The sequence below is a fragment of the Pteropus vampyrus genome, unplaced genomic scaffold (assembly GCF_000151845.1).
Source record: "Pteropus vampyrus isolate Shadow unplaced genomic scaffold, Pvam_2.0 Scaffold24, whole genome shotgun sequence".
Classification (NCBI taxonomy): domain Eukaryota; kingdom Metazoa; phylum Chordata; class Mammalia; order Chiroptera; family Pteropodidae; genus Pteropus; species Pteropus vampyrus.
In genome coordinates this window covers 4679017-4692917 of record NW_011888805.1, presented here as the reverse complement: position 1 = coordinate 4692917, position 13901 = coordinate 4679017, and the positions used below count along the sequence as shown (strand labels likewise).

Sequence of the window (13901 nt, the reverse complement as noted above, 5' to 3'; positions counted from 1 at the left end):
TCCATTTCAATTCTGTAGCTGAATGTCTGAAACTTTAAGATGAGGCTTATGAAGACCCTGCTGAAAACTGAAGAGGTCTCTTGATAAGCCAGGATATAGTAGCCATTATTCAGAGATTAGGACGTTCAGAATAGAGAACTCAGGCAGGAAGAACTTCAGATGTGTAAGAATCAGCAACCAGGGAACCCTATTTTCCTGCCACACAGGCACCCACTAAGTCTGCCCAGCATATGGGGCACACGTCCAGAAGGAACATGGAGCTGGGAGAGGAGGAATGGCCTGGGGACCAAGTGCCATGCTGTAAAGGCAGAGTGTGCCAAGACCATGCATGTTCCCTTTGCTTTGGTTATTAGGAAGATGAGCATTTAATATTAACTTGGATCCAAGAAGAGAACTTGTGTGTGTGTGTGGGGGGGGGGGGGGGGGATGAGGGGGTAGTGAAGGTGTGTTGAGCGAGTAGGCAGAGGTTTGAAAAACCAGAGCAACCAGAGCATGGGGCCACTCTGGTCTCAAGAGAGTCTGGCCTCTGTTGACACTCACTTCCCTTCTCACACCAGACAGGTGAAGCCCAGAAGGGAAGAGAGAGGAGGCAGTTAAGGAACACTCACATGGCCCATCCCTAACCCTGACCTGAGCAACCACGTACAGCACCCTACTTTCTAATCTGTGGTACCCCAAAACTTGGTAAGGGTGTGGATGGGGCTAGGGAAGGTGGGAGAATGGAGGACCAACCCATTCTATTGGTCAAAACTCAATTTTCACATGGCTTCCTTTAAACCTACTACCAGCCTGGTGAGGAAAGAGCTTGGAGTCCAGTTAGGCCAGTGTAAAGGAACATTTCTGCATCCTGGAGCCTGAGATCCATACTGGCTCCTCAGTCTCTGTTTTCAGACTGTCTCCCCTTCATCCTTATCACTATGCTGCTGTCACAGTGATTCTTCTAACATGCAAATATGCTCCTGTCACTTGGCTATTTGGAATTCTTCAAGGGCCCCATTAGTTTCTGTCAATTGCAACCAAGACTCCTAACTAATCGGGATCACTGAAAGTTTTTAATCAGGACAGCAATATGCTCAGGCTTGTAGTATAGAAAGAGACCTTAGACAGCAGACATACAGATTATGCCCTGGATTTGTCCATTATATACATTAAAATCAGTAAAACAGTAATTCCCTTGGGGGGAAAAAACACAAAAACCAAAAACAACAAAAACAAAAATGTGCACAAAAAGAATAAATGCAATAACTGAACACTGAAGTTTCTCTATAAAACTATTCACAGAGAGTTCTAAACCTTCCCTGATTCAGAATTAACAACTGAGTTGAATATACAGAATCATTTTAGGATAACAACATAAAACAATGATCATCTTAATGTGGTTCTAATTTACATGTTGATTGTGTGTGTGTCTGTTTCATGAATCACTTTCAATTCCTATTCTCAAACAAAAAGGAAAACATTACCTTGGTAAATGCCATATAATGGATTAATTTATTCCCCAAATAAATAAAGCACACTTTGTTATAATATAAACATGCATAACTCCTACCGGTATTCTAAATACACTGAGAAATGTGATTTACTAATTTTAATAATATTTAACACTCTCATATTATGTATGACTCTCAACTTCCTATACCCACCCAATCCCAACTGCCTTCATTTTAACTTGTTTGTTCAGGGAGTCAGGAAGTGAAGAAATTTTAATATTCTTAGGAACTTTTCTTACCTAAAAGTGGTAAGATAATGTGTTTTACTTTCCTTTATTCCACTTAAAAATGTTAAGCAAATGATAGCATTCTGCTAGATACTGGCACACCTCAGCGATACTGCAGGTCCAGTTCCAGACACTGCAATAAAGCAAGTATCGCAACAAAGTGAGTTGTAATCCTTTTGCTGATGGAGGGCCTTGCCTTCAATTTGCAAAAAATGTAACATCTGTGAAGCACAATAAAGCCAAGTGCAATAAAATAAGGTATGTCTGTACAATCTAAGAAAGATGGGGTTGGTATAGTGCAAAGAACACTGGCTTTGGAGTCATATGGTTCTAGGTTTGAATACTGGCTCTGCTGCTTGCCTGGTATGCAACCTTAGTGAAGTTCTGTAACTTCTCTTTATGGTAACATCTCTCTACCTTGCAGAGCTGTTAAAAGATTATATATTACATATGTATACAGGCATGATGACTGGTACAGAGTCTAAAATATATGGACACAGCAGATGCAGCCTGTTAATAAGTATCAAGAATGATTTTACACACTGGGTAAGTTTGCTATTAGAAAACATCAATAACCTGTTCAGAATAAAATGTAACAGGACAAGTATAAATTACTGATTCACTTCAAAAATCTTTCTTTAATTTGGATCATCATAATACAATTTCATTTCCTAACCTGTATTTGTAAAAGACATTTCTAATTATTTCCTGCCTGCTTCAAGGTTTTATCTCATATATGTGAAAGATTTCTAAGTCATTAAGCAGTGTAATATTATTAGACTGTACTTTTAATGGCAATACTAAGCTTAACTAGAGAAAACAATGACAAATGGGCCTGGCATGAACTGGTCTTAACGGTACCATAAAGTTATCCAAATGATATATAGAAGTGATTCTGGCATTTGGGGATTTTGCTAGAATTTTCCTTTTGAATATGTTAGTGGGAAAGTGGACTAGTTTCAATTGGAATCATTTGGAGAACAGGGATTTGAACACACACATCTAATATTCTCTTCACTTTGGCTTTCCACCTGGGGCAGCTGTGCATAGCTTTGCTACAAGTCAGCCCCAAGAGCAAAATAAATTTGGAAGTGGTTTATCTAGTGAGCGGTTTAGGGGGAAAAAAAAAAGAAAGAAAGAAATTCAAGCATAACATGAAGTATAAGAAAACTTCCAAAAAACACTGAAATAAAAAAAAAATTATGGCATATTACGGTCAAGGACTTTTTTTAAAAAAATGCGTGGAGAGAGGCCAAGAGTTATGGTTAGGCAACACTGTTAGCACTAAAGCTGCAAAACGGGGGAGGGAAGGGTGCTTCAGGGTGAAGAAGGCAATGCGCTTACACAGAGAACCAATGCGTGTTATAGGGGAAAACCACCAAAATGCTGAAGAGGAAATGTAAGGCCAAAATTACTCTTGAAATCGGCATTTGAAACAAATGATAATCTCCAGATATATGGTAGAGAACTATAAGAGATAAAAATTTCTGATAAATATGTGGATCCCACCAACTATGAGTTCCCTCAAATAAACACTGGATTTAGGGGCACTTATTTCATAACGCTTATTTCACAATTTTAGGAAATTTGGACAGAACATATGCAAACTGAGAATCACTTCATATTATGGTTTTAGGAACATGATTTAGAGACTTAGAATTATAATATATGCAACATACTAAGTGTGATTCTAAATGGAGGATAACACCCTCAATTTTTTCCTGGTATATATTTGTTTGCTTTTAAGAGAAAACAATTTTAAAATATCTTTTTAAAATGTAAGGGAGATGACAGAGTTTCTAATAAGCAAGTCGTGATAAATATAAATCAATTGTACAAAACTCCTTATTTCTAAATGAATGTGAAAAAATATCAATGACAGTTCTTAGCATGTTCTCTTGATTTTTCTAAAGAGTGAAAAACAGGCTTTTATATCTCTCAACCCTATTTTTCCCTCAAGGCCTGAAGTTCCTCAAATGCAAATTCTCTGAGAGCAAGTGTTTTTTGGAATGTCACCCACTCTACTGGGAAGAGGCAGCAGGCTTTGGTGTGCACTCCAGGGCAGAGAACAAGAACACAGACTCACCACTGACCACGGGCGAGCAGACTGGCAGAAGTCAGACGGCCCAGCAGAGACATACTTACCTTTCTAAGTTTGAGGTACAGAGGAGTTTTAGATGTGACATGAAACAGAGGCCACATCAGACGTGAGAGCAATCCTAGAAGGGAAAAAAAAATCAAAAGGTTAAAAAAAAAAAAAAAAAAAACAAAGAAAGGCACTGAGAAAGACCACATACAGAACATGAGTTCAGGAATGCCAGGATCAAAAATTTCTCTCCATCAACATGCCATAGTGGCATATTCCAACATTCCAGAGGCACACCTTTAAGTTCTTAAAGAATTTTTAGTTTTTGAGAGAGAATACAGTGATGTGGTTAAGAGCAGGCACTATGGGGCCAGAATGCCTAGATTCAAATCCAGATGCCACCTAGAGCCACTTAGAAACCTCATGCAATTCGTTTACGCTCTGTCTCAGCTTCCCCGCCTGTAAAAAGGAAATAATTGTACCTACAAGAACTTTTTGAGGATTCAATGAGTTAATCTGAGTAAAGTGCTTAACACCCCACCTGGTAAGCAAGGAGCACTCATATATTTGCAATTATTTTCCAGAGACCTCAAGTCAAGTAAAAATACCTCAGAGCCTCAGGCAGAAATCAGATGATAGACCTTCTTAAATAGTGTCAATTAAGAAGCTGATTCTTCAGATAAAGGAAACAAGTACCTGAGCAGGGCTGAGGGTGAAGTGGGAATGAGGGGAGTTCTAAAGAGTCAGGGAAGGCCACTAAAAAGCGAAAACAAAAAACAAAAAATGAAAAAAACAACAAAACAAAACAAAACACCAGAAACAAACAACAACAAAAAATCCAAAAAGCAAAACAGGCCTTTGCTTTATTCCATTTTTTTCCTCAAAGACAAGGTTACTACTAAAAGGAGAAGCCAGAGAGCAAAACTTATGAAAAGTAAGCACAGCCAATAAAGGTAATTTTCAATGATTTTATATTTCAGAATAGTCTTTCTTGCAATTTGATCTAATCAGTAAAGAGGATGTCTCCCTTCCAATGGCTAGAAAAGCCTTTGCTGGGGCTGCTTTATTTGGTCAGTCTGGATGGATGGGAAGTACCTGGTGTCTTTCTACTAGAAAGTATGTTTCTGGAAATAAATGTGTGCACAAATACAGAGACCTAATATACGTTGATCCCCAAACCCATTTTGAGGGCTTGACTCTTAAATTACTTATTCTTCTTGTATACTACAGAAGTCTTTTCAGTCCCAAGAAAAAGTCTCTTTGATGGAAGACCATGTAGTTGAAGTTATCTGATTCTATAAACATAGCAAGAACACAATTTTTAACTGCAGTCACTTCCTTGGCCTGTATGTAGTTCTTTCTATCAATGCAGACAAAGATATGCCTCACCTCTAAAAGCTGAAACATCAAATGGAAAAATGCGGTTTGATTTCTTACTTTTCCTTCCACCCTCCACCCCTCCCTACTTTGGTATGATGTCACACGAAATTACTTCCAGAAACTGGGAGGACTGAACAGCCAAGTTGTAAAAACTAAGTGCTATGCTTACTGCTTTCTTATCTACAAGTTAATACTTATGGGGGCGAGAGTTTATCAATGATCAAGGCCATGGTGATTTTCCTGTTTCGTAAGAAATCTAAAATCTCAGCAGAATCGCAACCTGCTGAATCTACTACATTTATATGAGCCACGCAAATGTCCATTCTTCTACAGTATTTCTACTACAACTCACAAATTTGTAAACCTGTATTTTAAACTTCATCCCTATTTTTAATCAAAACAGGAACCAAATAGATTTCTTTAAAAATAATCTTGGTGGTAAAAATAAAACAAAAATAATGTGGAGAGTAAAATATTATCAAGTTCTTGTACTTGTGTGCTTACTTACTGTTGTCCCCCGAGCCCTGCCATTTTCTAAAATTTTCTCTTGTAATTTTAAGATGTTATTTTCCCAATGAATGTTGACAAATTTTTCCCGCTTAAAGCTGCGGCTTAAAAATAAATAGATTTTAACTTGAGACTAGCTCAGAAATTGAGCTTGTCCAGGGGTCCTATGAAATCATAGTAGATGATCATTTAGAATGAAAATATCTCATACTTTTTACTGAAACGTGACAGTATTTGTTTGCTTCCTTTGATGAGAATTTCATAATATATAGTGGTGGTAAATCTGGTTCAAGAAATTGTCAAATGGTGTTTTCTTTTGCATTATTTAACATTATAACATAGAATTAAATCATGTAAAATAGAAGCTTTATCCATCCCAATCACTAAATCTAGTTAATTGAAAGTCTACAAAACTCTAAATTAAAGCTATTTTACCTTCTTACTGAAAATATCTAAACACTGTGTTGAGATTTATTTTTAGGAATATCAGAGAAGAGACCTTGGCTTTGAAAAAGACAATGTCATGCCCTTTTTATGCCTCTTGTTCAGAGGCTGATAGACTGCCTGGCAAACTTATTACCAAGTCAAAAAACTGTTTAATAATTCTCCATGAAGAAAAACTTTTTTAAAGCTATGGCACCAATCAGGTAACAATAGATCAATCAGGTTTTCCTAAAATGTAGTACTTGCAGTTGAAATCTGGATAAGTGACTACATTCAAAGTAATGTACGGGGAGCTATCAATCCCGGTTCATTCAGCACGCAATCACCGAGCCAAGAGCTTTGCTAGACTTGGAGGTATAAAAATGGATAGGACACAGCTGCTTTACTTCCAGCTAAAAGAATACACCTGAATAAAGATCTGCAGGGCAATGGGAGAGGTGTGCGCAAAGGGCTGAAGGCCAAAGAAACAGCCACAGATTCTTCCCTGGAAACTGAGCAAGGGAGGAGAGGTACAGAAGAAGGTATGGTGATGTTTCCTTGTGATAAACTCAAGACATTTCTCTTACTCTATTCTCAAAAGAAAGGCAATAATTTTAAGATTTATGAACTGTTCTAACTGCAAGTGCTATATTGGCCTATTAGCCAGTTTCATTTATGTTTGATACAGACTTTCAATTAAAATACTCCAAGAATTTAAGTTTTTAAAAATAAATGTATTTTCGTAATAATCCCACACAACACACACAACCCAGAACGAATGAATCGCTAGCGCTTGTGAAACTTAGATACAAAGTTCAAAGATGTTTTGAAATATAAGTGAATGAAAGACACACTCTAGAGACAGTATTATTATATTAATAATGCTGTTTTAAATATCACTTTTTTCTTAAGGCAAAAATAAAAGAATCGCCTGATTATATCATGGTTAATATTTGTCTTTCGCTACTTCTGTGTTTAAAAAAAGAAGGAGGGTGTTGAATCAACTTCTACTTAACATCATTTATTATGCATACCATATTCCTACTTATAACACAGTTGTGACAGAACCTCCATTGTTCATTACACACTAGCTCCAAACTTGAGTAATTCTAATGTAAGCATGAGAAACCACCATCTCCTTTGGGGTGAATTTCCAAATTCCTCTGTGTTAAATTGAGGTCTAATTTTCCTTGTGCCTGGTTTTCACAAGAAGGTCCATTCCACCCCATGTGCTCCTTTTCAGCTGTCAATAAACAGAGGCAGTGAATTCCCCCACAGCTTCACAAAGCTAGTTAGGCAGAGCCATTCATTCCTTCAGGAAAACAGGGCATTGATTTCAGCGAGTTCCCAGGGAGCAGCTGCAACAAAGAGATCAAAGGCCCACCTCTCTTTCCCTCCATTGCTTTCATTAGGCCAGGCCCAGACAAACAGCGACAGGTTTCCTTGAGACAAGGAGAGGGCCCAGAGACCACCTCATGGTTCAATTCAAATTCATCCGTTTCCTACATTCCAGTGACAGTCCAGAATGCAAACCATGACAAACCAGCACAATCGCCCGGCATAATATACTGCGCGCTAGTTCATCCAAGGTCAGAGGGAGAAAACAAGCACTGAGGGAAGTCCTTCTCTCCTCGGGCCTGCTGAGCCTCAACGGCCCCCTGACATTCCATAAATAAACCTCGCCTGCTTACTCTCCCTTTCTTTTTCCATCCTGCAGTCCCACAAGAGATGGTCCCACTTAATCTGCAATTTCTTCCGTGTCACCGTACCCAAAATACGGGGACGCTTCATTCTCAATCTTAGTTCTGCTGATGAGAGGAGTGTGGCTATAGGTGTAGCCCTTACTGGCTCACGCCCAGGAAACTGCGAGGTCTGATGAATTTAGACCTGTGATGCCTAGGGCTCCCCTCGGGGCTGATCTCTAGCGAAGGCTGCTAGGCCTAAATAAAGAGTCAGTTTGCGTAAATTCTGTTTTTAAAATGAAACCTTGAACAGAGACAGAACAGTTAGCTTTTTGATTTGAGCTAGGTAGTCACCCAAACTGGTAATCCAAGCTCCTAAATGACAGTCTGTGTGAATGAGCTGTGTGTGTGTTTGCGGGGGTGAGAAGTGAGGAGGGACTATTGGAAAGAAAATGGATGATCCTGATTGGTTACATACACTGAACATAGATAATTAAAAGGTTTCTGAGGTCTCCACTGAATTCTGAAATGCTTCATTGACACAACCTTCATGAAAACCTGTAAGAAAATGTGTTCATTTCATTGTGCTCCATGTCTGTCACTAATCCTGAGTAAACATGGGCATAGATGGGTTAAGTCTCGAAATTCCTAAACCAAAAAGAAAATAAACAATATTGGAATGAAAGGTATGGAGAACTCGTTCCTTGACGCAGACCACAACCTCCCCGTGTGCCCATCCTTTGAGCTTCAGGACCGACCTGGGGGACCCAGTCACCATCTGGCTGCCACAGACACCATTTTTTAGAGGGTGCTGAACAGCCCTCAAGGAGAAAACTTCCACTTACTCTCAAGTTGGGACAGAAATGAGTTTAGAAAACACAGAACGCTCAACTGCACAGAAAATGTCGCCTTAGTAGGCACAATAGGACAGTATAGTAGGAACCTTAAAGCTGACTCTGGCACTGGCTACCCACTCTTCCAAAATGAGGACAGTAATATTAAGAATTCCTTTACAACATATTGTGAAATAACCACTCCTCAAAAACGATGTATCTCATCAAAGAAAGATATGGGTAGAAACATCTTATGTAATAGGTCACTCTGTAATCCAAGAGAGCTGCTCTAGAAACTCACTAATTTTCTAGAAATCATTTTTTACAAGCACTCAGAAAATTTACTACTTAAAGAAAGGCTATGACAAATGACAAAATACACTCATCGATTCATTTTTATACCTTTCAAAAGCATTCATAAAGAACTTAGAAACATTCATTTGATCTTCACCACTACCAGCTGATATAGGTGGTTTAATTAACTTCTATTTTTGAATAAAAAAAGTAGGCTTGAGAGGTAATAAATTGATTTGCCATAGTCACAGAACTAATAAATAGCAGTCACGATTTTAAATCTTAAGCTGTTTCTAAATCTTAAGCTGTTTCCATTGTACCTAGCTACCATTTATGCATATAATTATTCACTGAAGTTCTCTCATTATAGCTATTTTAAATAAGTAATCATAATCTGTTTCTAAATCCTGTGCATTGTAGCAATCATCCAAGGAGATAGTGTAGAGACTCTGGTATCAGACAGATCAATATTTAAAATTTAGTGTCACCTTTCAGTAGTTTTGTGAATTAAACAATTAACAATATTTTCAGAACCTCAGTTTCCTTGTCTGTAAAATAGCAATAATACCTTTTCTCATAAGGTTTATGAAGGATCAAATTAGATAACCTGCATAAAGCACCTGGAGGAGTGTCAGCATATAATAAATGCTCAATAATGGTAGCTATTATCATCGATGTTGAAAATCAAACCAACGTCAATTTGTTAAAATGAGTAAAGTGCTTTTCAATAAAGACATAAAATTTAATTTTCAGCCTCTAAATTACATGCTTCTCTCTAGCACTAAAAATTCTGCACTCAAGTCTAAGATTTTACAGGGTCCACTAATAAACCAAGGTCAAACTGTCATAAAAGATAAGCTACTACACAAAATAGAAACACTAACTGAATTGTCTTTTAAACAGCTAACTGAGGAAAAGTCCTGGTTCCTCTAAAGCAGCAATGTGGCTTTTCTGTACAATCAGGTTTGCTTCCTGACATTTAACTATTTTAAGTAGAAATGTATTGGTGCTAGGCAGAAATCTACAGACCGCTGCCACATGAAGAGAAAAATACATACTAGGAATGTTTGTTATATATGGCTAGTACTTTAAAGTTTCAAAGAATCTACTACTATGTATCTTACTTCATTTGACCCTCACCCTACTGACTAGGAGAAAATGGATTAATTTTTAGCACAAGAAAAGGCTGCCAGTGGTAAATGGCAAACCTTATTTTTTTACTTCTTGTCTCACTGTTCATAACACCCTATCAATAGATGGTGTCATACAGAGGATACAGTACAATGTGGGAAAACAGACAGAAGCCCTAAGTCTGAGAGAGCCAGAAAAGGCTTTGGAGAGGTGACATTTATCCAACCTTAACCAAGTACAGGAAGCACCTCTAGAACATTGATTGTCTGAGCTTGATGAGATTTTTATCTGGATTCTGAATGTCATTCAGTGATTTAGTTCTCCTTCAATGCTTTTGATTTGCAAATTTGGGAAATGAATCTCCCTTTATTTTTTATATTAGTAAATTTATCTATTTCTCCTTGTGTATACTGAATCTCTATTATTAGATGCATGAACATTTAAGATTCTGTCCTCTTGATGAATTTACCACTTTATCATTATAATAGAATCTTTATTCCTGACAATATTCTTTGCTCTAATTTCTTTCTACTTTGTCTAATATTAATATAGCCACTCCAGGCTTTTTTCCAAATTAGTGCTTAAATATATATTGTTTGCCATCCTTTAGCTTCTAATCTACTATTTGTGTCTTTATGTGTGTGAAATGTGAAGTGCATTTATTTTTGCAGGCAGCATATAGTTGTTTTTTTAAGAAAAAAACTACTCGGACAGTCTGTCTTTTAACTAGAGTATTTAGACCATTTATAATTAATGTGATTATTGATATGGTTAAGCTGAAATGTAGCATCTTGCTATTTGTTTTGTATTTGTCCCATCTGTTCTCTGTTCCCCTTTTCCTTTTTTTTCCTTCTTGTCTTCTTTTGGACTGATTTTTTCCCAATTTAATTTTATCTCTTTTGGCTTATAAGTATTTGTTTTGATGTTGATTTAGTGTTTATAATTATATCCTTTATTATAATGTACCTTCAAGGGATATTATACCTCTTAACATACAGTATAAAATTTTTATGATTTTATATTTTAATTTTTCCCCTCCCGACTTTGATACAATTATTGTCATACATTTCACATTATAAACCCTAACTCCATTGTTACTATTTTTGTCTAAACAATATATTTTTTAAAAAATTTAAATTGAAAAAATCATGTACACTTACCTAGGTGGCTACTGTTTCTGGTGCTCTTTATTTCCATCTGGTATTATTTTCCTTCTTCCTAAAGGCTTCATTTAACATTTTCTGTAGTGTGAGTCTAATACTGATATAGTCTTTCTGTTTTGGTATGTTTGAAAAAGTCTTTATTTTACTATCTTTTTGTGAAATATATATTTTATTATCTACAGATACTAGGTTGACCATTTTTTTTCTTTTATTACTTTAAAGATGTTGCTCCACTGTCTTAAGGCTTGCATTGCTTTTGATGAAAAGTCTGATGTCATTCTTTGTTCCTCAAAATTTATAGTGTCTTTGTTCTCTGCTTTAAAACCTTTCTATTGTTGGTTTTAAACTATTTGATTATGGTGTGCCTTAGTGTAATTGTCTTCATTCTTTTTGTACTTGATATTTATTGAGCTTCTGAGATATGTGGACTTATTGGGGTCATCGAATTTAGCAAACTTTCAGAAATCATTTCTTTAAATGTTTTTCTGTTCTTTTAGTCCTTTGAAGACTCCAATTATACACATATTTGGCTGATAGAAGTTATCCTACAGCTCACTGATAGGCTATTTTGTTTATCCAGTTTTGTGTGTGTGTTTTATTTTGTATAATTTATATTGCTGTGTCTTCAAGTTCATGAAATCTTTCTTCCTGCAACGTCTATAGACTACTGTTAATCCTATCTCAGATGTCTATGTTGTTTGTAGAAAACCATTTGGATCTTTTTATAGCTTTCGTGTCTCTCCTTAAACTAACTTCATGCTCTCCTTTACTATCTTGAACATTATGGAATAGTTATAATAATTGTTTCAATATCTTTGTTTAGTAAATGTTTATTAATTTCTTATTATTTAAATAAAATCTGCATTAAATCTGTTTATTAATGTCTTTGTTTATTAAATTTATATCATTTCTGAGTCTATTTCTATTGATTTTTTTCCTCTTCAGTATTGCATTTTACTGTTTCTTTGTATATCTGGTAAATTTTGATTGAACACTAAGGCACTGTACACTTTACCTTGTTAGGTGCTGGAAATTTTGTATTTCTTTAAATATTCTTGAGCTTTGTTCTGGAATGGAGTTAAGCTACTAGAAATAATTTGATTCATTTAACCAGGAGTCTGCAAACTATTGCCCACAGGTCAAATCTAGCCCACAGCCTATTTCTGTAAATAAAGTTTTATTGGAATACAGCCATCACATTAATTTACATATTATCTATGGCTGTTGGAACATTACAATGGCAGAGCGTCGTAGCTGAAACAGAGATCATATGGCCTGCAAAGCCTACAAAAGTTTCCCTTTGGCCTTTCAAAAAAAAGTTTCATGATCTCTAATGGCTTACTTTTAAGATTCTTTTGAAAGGATCGGGGCAACCTTTAGCCTACGACTAATTCTGCCTCACAACTAAGGCAACACCCTTTTGAGTACTCCACTTAATGCCACTTGTATTACCGGGTTTTTCTACTTTGAAAGGTGGGGGACCCATACTTCCCAGCCCCATGGGAGTTACCTTTTCCTTCCCAGCGTTTTTTTTTCCCAGCGTGGGGTAGTTCAGCATTCAGCTGAAGACACTAGTGGAACCCTCTGAGGCTATCCAGTGTTCTTTATGTGCAACTCTCTCTTCTCTGGTACTCTTAGAAATTTTAGCTGCCTCAGCCTCCCTGAATTCCCAACTCTACCACCTCACTCCAGGGTGACCAGCGAGCTGTGTCTGGTTCCCCTTCTTACACTGTGGCCTTGGGCACATCATTTGCTTCCCTTTTCTCAAGGTTCACTTCTTAGGCTGCTTGTAGTCTGATGACTGAAAACCCTTGTTTCATATATTTTATGGAGGGTTTTTTTGTTTGTTTGTTTGTTTGTTTGCGGGAGGGGGCGCTGTTCAAGGTAGGAGAATAAGTCCAGTTCCTGTTACTACATCATGGCTGGAAGTCATGGTGAAATTCCCCTCAGTATGAAGTTCCACTTCCTAACTTTGCATTAGTGCTTTATATTTACAAGTACTGAAAAAGCTACATTATCTCATTTCATTTTGTCCACTTCACTAAGATGTAGAGATTACCTAAAAGCTCAAAAAATGCAAAAAGTGATTTGTTGGGTCACATTATAGAGCAGCTCATGTATCCTAGTCATTCTCTCTTCCATTAAAATATATAATTTTTAGAAATTTACTATATATATGATAATATCTATAATAAAAATTGTAAAATTATTTACTACTAGTATCTCAAGCTTATAATACTGAACAAGATACAATTAGTTAAAAGATTAATAGTTACTGAATGTTGCTAATGGCCAGGTCTATCACCTCAATTAATCCTCATAAACGTCACAGCTACTATTATTTCACGTCTATAAATGACAAACTGTGGATAAGAAGGGTTCATTAACTTGCTCATAGTCATGTACTTACTGGCATCACAGCCAGAATTCAAGCCAGGTTGCTCTTGGTCCTAAAACTTGTGCTCTCGACCATGCTATCTGCTTCCTAATTTATAGCTCTTAAAGAGAGAGCTTCTGGAACTAAATTCTGATAAAACACCCCAAATCCTTGATAACAAAATGGTATTAGAAACCATATACTAAAAGTATAAAGATCTATTCATTTTTTTTACCAAAGAACTTAGAAATATATAGGTGACTGAGAATTCAGTTGCTTTTTAATCATATGTAATCTAATTAGTTCTC

General features: G+C 36.6%; 1 protein-coding gene across 25 annotated transcripts in view; it reads right to left on the bottom strand.

Moving 5' to 3' along the window:
- The window catches only part of PLAGL1 (PLAG1 like zinc finger 1), a 61772-nt gene that overhangs the window by 23718 nt on the left and 24153 nt on the right, over positions 1-13901 (bottom strand). For 16 of the 25 annotated variants that reach the window (XM_011356124.2, XM_023528365.1, XM_023528364.1 and 13 more), the window contains one exon: positions 3863-3936. The gene's annotated coding sequence lies outside the window, so the exon portion shown is untranslated. Of the gene's footprint in view, positions 1-3061; positions 3186-3862; positions 3937-4499; positions 4560-13901 lie in introns of all 25 variants that reach the window. The other 9 variants (XM_023528366.1, XM_023528354.1, XM_023528356.1 and 6 more) reach the window with 3 other exon arrangements.